Raw genomic sequence first — 10078 nt, forward strand, 5'->3', positions numbered from 1 at the left:
GGTCACACCTGTGCTAATGTGGATTTTGTTCTGGGAATGGAGCCTGAGAGAGGCTGAAGGGGATCAGTGGCTTTGGGATGAGTCAGTCATGTATGGATGTAAGTCATCATCAGCATAAATTGCAACGTAGTCAACAGATGGGGCTCTGTTATGGTTTATGTGTGTCCTCTAAATGTTTGCTTGTTGCAAATTTCATCCCCTAATTCTTTTTTTTTTAACACCTGATTGCTTTATTTCTATTGCTTTCTTTTGTGTGTGTGTTTGTGTATTTCATACAGAACATTCCAAACAACCTTATTCATCTTTATACCCACATCCCAAATGGCACCCTCCCACAACCCCCCACCCCCACTGGAGCCCATATAGTCCACCATCCCTGTTACTGTCCACTGTATTGTCAGTGCCCCCAGCCATTCCCCAGCGCAAGTCCATCCGCTGAGTCTAGTTGGCCTATCTAGAGTCCCTTGTTTTAGGAAGATCAGCGCTTCCTCATCTAGCAGCAATCAGTTGCCACCTTCCTTTAGATAAGATTGGGGTCTGCTGTTCATTTTCCCAGCTCTATGCTGGGTTTACTGTCTGTCATCCCCTAATTCTTAATGACAATGTCTTTGGGGGCAGGCCTCTGGGAGGTGACTGGATTTGATGAGGTCACAAAGGTGGGGCTGCATTTTGGCCTTATAAGGAGCGAAGAAAGACTTGAATTAGCACACTTGTGCTGTCCGGCCATCTAATACCCATTACCATGTTATGATGCAGCAAACAAGGCCTTCTAAAGATGATGAATGGATATTGACTTGAGCTGTTGGACATCTTGGCCTCTAGAACTGTGAGTGGAAACAAACCTTTGTTCTGAGTCAGTTCCCCAGTCTGCAATAGAAACAAGGACACGATCCTGCTGTGTGCCAGGGGCTAGGGTCAGACAGATGAATAGGAAATAAAGTTTCCTGTCAAGTATCTCAGCTCACTGTGAGACAGCACTGAACAGCATCATAGGAAGGGTACAGAAGGTGCTGTGGGATGAGAGACTGGGAGACCTGCAATTCTGCCTTGTGGAAGGGGCTGGGTGGGAGCTGGAGGAAGGCTGCTCATTGCATGAATACAGGATGGTTGGAAAGTGGTTAGAAAGATGATGTGGGAAGGAAAGGGAAGAGTATTTTATGCAGGAACACTGCCAACAGCAAAGCAAAGACATGTAGAAATGTTGATGGCCGTGATCTCCAGATGCTGAGATGAAGTTGGGGAATGGGATGTTTTGCAGCAATCCAGACCGGAGGAGTCGGGGGTAGAAGGCTGGGCCTAGGAGAAGCCGAGTCAAACCTAGCTCCTCCTCCACCCAAAGGTTCAGACAGTGTGTTGGGGAGTCTCATTTTCCTTCTGGCTGAGTGGCTGGTGCATCTACTGGCATATTGGGAATACAGCCCCCCATTCAGTCCTTCAAGCTGCTGGAAGCTCTTAAAGGAACCTTCTAGGGCTGGTGGCATTGGCCAGTGGTGGATTGGCTCCTCTTGAGAGTGAGTGTCATCCCTTGCCTAGACCAAGCTCCTATTATGGTCAGATTCATTTTGTGGAACCTGTGGAGCAGCTTGTCATGGCAAAACAGTGCTGCAGTTATTTTCTGGAAGGCAGTTTGTCCTTGAAGCTGAAAGTGGTATCGCTTGCCCTCAGATTGGCTGTGAACATGTTCCCAAGTGCTGTACTCTTTCCCTAGGCCCTACTCTCTGAGGAATAATTGGTCAGTTTGAGACTAGGCATATCAACCCATAGGAAGAAGTCTGTGGGAAACAGCAGGCCATTGTCCAATTCTAGTACGAGCTGACTGTGAAGAAAACCCTCTTGGAGGGCTGTCTAGTTACAATTCAAGTGTAGTTGAAGAAAGACGGGCAAAAGAATGGAATTGTGAATGCTCAGTGGGATGGTTTGAATCTGAAATGTCTCCTACAGGCGTTGTTGAATGCTTGTGACCCAGCTGGTGGCACTATTTTGGGAGACTGTGGAACTTTTAGGAGGTGGGCCCCTGCTGGCAGACACAAGTCTCTAAGGGTAGGCCTTGAAGGTTGCACCCACCCCTGGTTCTCTGTCCTCTCTGCTTCCTGCTTTTTTGCTGTGTGGAGAGCCCTGATGCCACTCCACTGTGCCCTCCCTGACACTATGGATTGAACCATCTAAAACAGTGAGCAAAGTAAATGATTGTTCCCCTGTGTTCTTTCTCTCAGGTGTTTGGTCACAGCAACAAAAAAATGTAGCGAATACCCTTGGTCTTATTACTGGGTCCTGCTAAGGATTTAACCGTGTGTCTCACAACACAGCCTAGGTTTAGATGCTGGCATGGATACTTTCTTCCTGTGACTTTGATCAAATTACTTCATACTCTGTGCTTCAGTTTCCTCCTGTTTAAAACAGTAGTGGAAATAACAATAACTTCATAGGTGTAGAAATTATTATGCCAATTAAGTACCTTAGGACTAAGGTCTAGCACCGTGTAAGTATTCTATAGATACTTCTTATAGGGCTGGAGAGATGACTCAGCAGTTAAGAGCACTGGCTACTCTTACAGAGGACCCGACTGAGTTCCCAGTACCCCTGTGGCAGCTAACAACCATCTGTAACTCCAGTTCCAAGGGATCCAAAGCCCTCTTCTGTCCTCTGTGGTCATTGCACATCCACAGGCAAAACACTCATACACATGAAATTAATTTTTTTTAAACCATGTAAAATATCTAACCCTAGACATTTAAGACCTTAGAGTCCTTTGAAGGAGAGAAAAGGAGATGATGGGCAGGGAAAGATGGGACTGAATGTGGCCTCAATTCCTCCACTTGTATTACACTTGTAATATAGATAGGTGCTAGGTACTATGTAAATAAGTGGAATTACTTAAAATAATACACAGTTTCTGTTCCGGAGGGGGACTCAAAGTTCCACTGGAGACACATAAACCTACGGAAAACCCAATGGCATGGTGTTCTGCATCCTGTATGGCAGTCTTCCCTAGTCCATGGTAGGAAATGACCCAAGACCCTAAGTGGATAAGCAGATTTCAGAACTGTGAACAGTTCCAAACCCCATAAATACCCTGTTTGTTCCCATATTTACACACCTATAGTGAAGCTTAGTCTATAAATTAGGCACAGAAAGAGGTTGAAAACAAGAACTAATGATAAAATAGAACAATTAGAACACTACAGTGTAGTAAAAGCTACATGAATGTAGTCTTTCTTTACCAGAAAATCTTATGGGATATGCTCACCCTTCTGTGGTAACATGAGATCAAACCTCCATTAGTAATTTTTATGTTGTTGTCTCCAAATACCCAACAGAGGCAACTTAAAGGAGAGATTTATTTGGTTCTTGGTTCAGGGACACAGTCCATCATGGTCGGGGAAGGTGTGGCAATAGGGGCAGCTCATAGTTGTTGCAGCAGGAGTGTGAGGTGGCTTGCTCACAACTCAGTGACCAGGAAGCCAAGAGTTTGGATCACTCAAGGCCTTTCTCCAGTGGCCTACTTCTACCAGTAAAACCTCATCTCTTAAAGGTTTCATAACTTCTCCAAATGGCACCATTATCCAGGACATCTCAATGGTTAAAGGAACCATTTGCAGCTGGTTTTGGTATGTTGAAATCATCAGCATGAGTAGTCATGTGCTTTAAGGTACTATTAAGTAAAATTAGGGTCATGAGGACACAAGCACAGTTGATTTAATAACTGAGATGGCCACTAAATAACTAGAAGGTGGGTAGTGCATACAGTGTGGATACCTCAGGAAAAGGGATGCAAGAAGGCATGAGATTTTAATCACACTGCTAAGAATGGCTTCCAATTTAAAACTTACGAATTGGGGTTGGGGGTATGTCTTAGTCGGTAGAGTGCTTGCCTAGCAGGCATGAAGCCCTGGATTTGATCTCAGCACCTGATGTAGTGGCACAGGCCTGTCATTCTAGCACCTGGGAAGTGGAGAAAGGACGATCAGGAATTTAAGGTTATCCTTGGTTACATAATGAATTTGAAAGCAACTGGGATTACTTGAGACCCTGCCTCAACAAAATAAACAAACCAAAACAATAAAACTTATGAATTGCTTATTTCTGGAATCTTCCATTTAATATTTTTAGGTTGTGACTGATTGCAAGTAACATAAGGTAGAAGGTGAACTGAGGATGAGGAACCTGTATGTATGAAAGGCATTTGACGGCAGCGGTGTGAAGCAGCCTCTGGCTGGGGAAAGGTGTGGATGTGAGGGTGTCTTGGGCTAAGGATGAAGTCCACAGGTGGTGGTGGGGGAGGGATGGTGCAGGTGGATGAATGGACCATTGATGACAGAATTTGGTGATAGACTTTGGGTTACTAACCAGCAGTAGAAGTTGGTCATAGCCAAGTAATCAAGGCTGCTCAGCACCTGAGACTGCCAAGCTGGGAATTTGAACTTCACCCTGGCAACAAAAGGCAGGGGTGAGACGTCATCAGAATCTGCGCCTCCATCGTCACTGCGATCAGAAAAGATATCAGGACAAGGAAGAATATGGGACTCGAGGGGGGAAGAGGCTTTCACAGTCGGGGGTCTAGAAGTCCTCCTGGACTCATTCCATCATTGTTCTCAGAAAGGTTTTGGGGCAGGTTGACCCAGCAAGTCCCAGAAGCCTGTCAGACATACAGGATCCCCTTTTCTAGACCCACCAAACTAATGCAATACTGGTTTGGTTAAACATGGGCTTTGGGGTTGAGGGCTGCTCAGGTGAAATGCTCAGGGAGAGGTTAATAGCTTTGGAGCGTGGGCACAGCTTGTTCTCCTGTGTCTCAGCCTGGGTATTTTTACCTACCGTGGGAACACAGATGTGCTTCAAGATGCTTCTATGATTGAGGCATTTAAAAATTGCTGTCATATTTTCATGTCCAGCCTAGGCCACATTGCAAGTTAAATACTGCTCCCAAGGTGCTATGTTCTGTCATATTTCTCCTGTGGGTCATTAATAATTTCACTTATAACCTTGATTTTCAGAACCTTTCTTGACTCTAGCCTTCCAGAAGTTTCTGTACTTGCCTCAGGCTCTCAATTTTGTGGGGGTGAGGGCCAGCCCCTGTACCTCAGAGGCCCTTCCAACTATTTTCCAAATGGCTTTATTTTCTTGATGCTTTTCTGAGCCTGGGAACAGCATGAGGCCTGGGCATAGGAAATATTGACAGCTACTAGTTAATCGATTACTCTGGTGTCCCACAAGCTCTTTTCCATACCCCATAGTAAATTAAAAAACAAAACAGAACAAAAAATTATTTATTAATTTTAGTTTTGTGTGTATGAGTATATTGCCTGCATGCTTTTAAGCTCACCATACGCATGCAATGCCTATGGAGACCAGGAGAGAATCAGATCCCCAGAAGTGGAGTCACAGATGGTTGTTAGTCACTAGGTGGATGCTGGAAACCAAACCTGACCCTCTGAAAGAGGATCCAGTGCTCTACTGTTGAGCCATCTCTCCAGTCCCCAAGGCAGGATTTTTCAAAAAATTACTTAATCTGCCAGTGCCCCTTCACTTCATGAATGGGAGAACAAAACCCTCCTCCTTTGCCAGTGGGTTAGCTAGGGAGAAACAAGACTGTGGACTTGGGGAGAAGGGAAAGCCACATCCTGGTATGTGGGCTCTGTGTTTGCTGACTAGTACCTAAAGGTCAAGGCATATGTGCTAACCATTGCATCTCCCCAAATGAATGAGTCTCTGCGATGTCCTCCAGAAGAAATTCACTTGTGAGAAATTTAATCCCCAAATTATTATGCTGTATGTGGAGGTGGGGCCTTTGCGAGGTGATTAGCATCAGAGGAGGTCATGAGGGTCAGGGCCCCTTGATGGCATTGTGGCTTTTATAAGAGGAAGGAAGACATGAGCTACCAGCTAGCTCCATCTTAGAAGATGAGACCATTCCCCGATGCTGGGCAGATGGTAGTGCTGCCATCTTAGACTTCCCAGCCTCTGGAACTTTAAACTGCATAAGAGCCTATTCTTTACTTGGCCTTAGGTATTTTGTCATAGCAATGGAAATAGGTTAAGACAGCATTGAAGGCTGCAACCCTACCCCTGACACTTTTCTTGAGCTACTGTAGAATGGCATGCTATTTCACTGTGCAGGAAAAGCCAGAAAAGTCTTAAATCTATTCTGTCTTCAACTTCATACAATTCCAAAACTTGTTCAACAAAGCTGCCTGGGTGAATGAATCTTGCAACTGACAGCTCACCACAGAATATCCAAGCTTGATGCTCTGATTTCTCATAATAAATGTTCTGCCAAGCAGTTAATCACCCCTTCATTGCAACTCAAGATGAAGGAAAATGGGAGAAAGAGCAGAGCCTCCTCAGTCCAATATGTCAAGGGTAAATCTGAAAGAAACATGATTAAGACCTGTTCCAACAAAGAAGGCCTTCCGAATATACAGACAAACAAGAAAAGGCTATAACACAGAGTTAGACCCTTCCTCTTACGGTAACACTGTTGACATCGGAGGATAATTCTTTGTTGGTGTGTGTCTTAGTTTGTTTCTTCATTGCTGTGACAAAATATTCTGACCAATGCCAACTTGGGGAGGAAAGGGTTTATTCAGCTTACATCTCCCAGGTTGCAGTTCATCAGGGAGCCCAAGGTAGGAACTCAGGGCAGGATCCTGGAAGCAGGAGCTGGAGCACAGGCCCTGGAGGAATGCTGCTTACTGGCTTGCTCCCCTGGCCCCTGCTCAGCCTGCTTTCTTATGCAACACAGGCCCACCTGCCCAGCGGTGGCACTACCCCACCGTTGGCTGGGCCCTCCCACATCACTCATCAAGAAGATGCCCCTTAGACATGGCCACAGGCCAGTCCAATAGAGGCGATTCCCCAATTGAGGCTCCCTCAACCCAGGTGTGTCAAGTTGACACTAAAGCTATCCATCACTCTGTGTGTGTGTATGTGTGTGTAATATGCACTGTGGGATGCTTAGGATGCTTAGTAGCATCACTGGTGACCACCCTCAGTTATGATAATGAAATATGCTTCTAGATATTTCCAAATGGCTCCAGGGTCGGAAGCAGAGACACATTTTTGAAGAATTGGGTTAGCTGGGTTCATGTCCCTCTGTGCTCTTGGTTGAATCTCTTAGTCTCTCTTGAACTCCGTGCCTTCATTTGTAAAGACCAGGTATTGTAGTTTGAATGTGATTTGTGTCCCCATTCCCTGAAGGTTCATATGTAGGGCACTCACTGACCAGGAAGGTGATATTGGAAGACAGTGTGGCCCTTTAAGGGGTGGGGTCTACCTTACCTTGTATGTTGGAAGTAGAAGGAAACTTGTGTTTTGACTTTACAGAGGCTCATAGTTGAGAGACTGCCTCTTAGAAAAGACTTTGGACTTTATAATAGTGGCAGGACTTGGGACTTCTGAGGTTCAAATGAATATATTTTGCATTATGAGATGGCTGTGAGTCTACAGGGGCTCAGGGAGGAATGTTGTGATTTAAATGTGAAATGTTCCCTATAGGCTTATGTGCTTGAACACCTGGTCCCCAGTTAGTGGTGGTGTTTTGGGAGGTTGCAGAACCTTTAGGAGGTAGAGACCTGCAAGAGGAAGTGGGTTACTGGGGACAGGCCTTGAGATTTTTATCACCTGATGCCACTTCCTGTCCACTATCTGTTTCCTGACAGAGGATGCAATGTGGCCAGCTGCCTCACATTCCTGTGGCCATGCTTTCTCTGACATGAGGGACTGTTTCCCTTCCTAAACAATGAGCCAAAGAAAATACTTTAAGAAAGGTGGGGTCTAGTAGAGGAAACTTAGGGTTTCTCTTAGGAAGGTATCCTTAGAAGGAATTGTGGGGACCCAGTCTGTCTTTGCTTCCTGGCTTGACATGTGAGTGCTCCCTCTGACATTACTCCCTGACATTGTTGCCCACCACCCACCAATTGCCATGAGGTCTTTGGTAGAACTAAGCTGTTGTAGGCGCCATGTCCTAGAACCTCCCAAACAGAGGGCTAAATAAATTTCTTTTCTTTTTAAGTAGGTTGTGTCAGGTGTTGTGTTACAGTAATGAAAGTTGACTAACACATAGGGCTATATCACAGGATCAGGTCATAGATTAAGTACTTAGTATGCATCACCTCCTACACAGGAAGTATTCAATAAACATGGACTGTTTTGAAGATGGTAATGACAGCCTCTCACCTGAGGTGAAACACTGTAACTAATAAACTGGATTAACTCCTTGATAAGAAGATTAAAGGCCCAGACCTCCTCTTACGTTATGGTGGGAGAAGCATTCTGTTGGAGTGAATAAAAGCCTTGATGTGCCCTACATTTGTGACCAGCTAGAAGAAAAGCCCTACACACATCAGATTACTCTTAGTGAAGCTCTTGGATTCTTAAGGTCTCAGCCTTCATAGGGGCACTAGATTTAACCCTGGAAGCCTGGAGAACAGGGCACAGTATAAACAGCAAGAAAAGAACAGAGAGCCTTTAGAAAAGCCATGGGGCTAAAACAAAACCCTCTTGTAAAAACCTCACTGTCTAATTTAAGCAGCTCACTTAAAGGTCTCTGGAAGGTCTGAGGTAACTGCCCATCCTCGCTGAAGACCACAAAGGGCACCTCCTCCCCTCCCCGTAGACCCAGAAGACTCAGTGAATTGAATTATCTAAGCTGCTGAAGGAAGAGCTCTGGGCAGAGGCTAGGGCTGGGGCAGGGCTGGGAGAGGGTCTTGGAAGAGCATTTGTGACTCAGCCATGCTGGCTTTTGATTGATTTTATTATGGATATATAAATCAAGCTAGACATGAACTTTAAACTGATTGCAACACACTGCCTTATCAGTGAGTTCTCGAATTATTCCACTTCTAATGCGATCTTATCACCAGTTTCCCAAGATGAGTCGGAAAGGTTTGTGCCCATACTTACTGTGCCTTCTTTTCTCCTGCCAGGGTTCCATGTTCTCAGAGCCTGTGTGGATGGGGGAAAGTTTTTTATAGCACAAATTAGCACTATGAAGACCTCTCCCTTGCCTGTAGCAAATTCTTTACAGTTTGGAAGAAAAAGCCATCTCTATCTGTTCCCTTGTCTCTCTGGGTATTTCTTTAACTGCCATGATCATCTATCTGTAGGCCCCAATTTATTTTTATGTTACCTATCTGTTCATACATTTTATATTTTATCTGATCCCAGAAGTCAATCTTAAAATTTCAGTATCAACTTGGATGTTATTATGGTTATTTTTCACATCAGATCCTCAGAAACACAACCCAGTTAAGCACCTGGCTCTACGTTTTCCTGAGATATTGTTAGCAGTCAGGAGGGGAGGAAGAAGGTGGCTGAACTGACAATAGTGTCCCTGCTGAACTTGGGGCAGAATTAGGGGAATTCACTAGGGATGCTAAGGGATTGGGGCCAGAAACAACGCAGCTGTCACCACCCTAAGGCATTGAAGGACTGACAGGATGGTCTGCGTCTGATAAGAAGTACGCTGTGCAAGGAGGAGTAGGAGGCCAGCCTATGGGAACACAGCATCCACAGGCTGTGGATGATGGAGGGAGTGGGGAAAATGTGTCTTCTCCTTCCTCCCTTTTGATTTCCTGATGGTGCCTCCAGTTGGCCTGTCTGGAAGGTTCAGTCCAGGGCAGGAAGAGCAAGAATGGATGGGGATTAAGATGGGGTTAGACACACACACGTAGAATCACCCTATCAACCTCCACTTCACTTTTGGCTGTAGGATTTCACATCAGATTGTCACTACATGAACAGTTCTTTGTTGATTTTCAGTGGTGATTGTACACCAATTCTATTTTAATAAAAATGTTTTATTTTTATTTTATGTGCATGAATGTATTGTCTATATATATGTAAGTGCACCCATGTTGTGCAGTGCCCATGGAGGTTAGAAGAAGGCATCAGATTCCCCCTGGAACTGGAGTTACAGACAGTTGTTAGCCGCCATGTGGGTGCTGGGACTCGAACCCAGGTCCTCTAGAAGTACAGCCAGTGTTCTTAACCTTTGAGTCATCTCTCCAGCCCCCACCAATTCTATTTTTATTATAATAAAACCAAGTTCTCTCTCTCTCTCTCTCTCTCTCTCTCTCTC

Source organism: Nannospalax galili, unplaced genomic scaffold (genome assembly GCF_000622305.1).
Source record: "Nannospalax galili isolate Female #2095 unplaced genomic scaffold, S.galili_v1.0 scaffold72, whole genome shotgun sequence".
NCBI lineage: Eukaryota > Metazoa > Chordata > Mammalia > Rodentia > Spalacidae > Nannospalax > Nannospalax galili.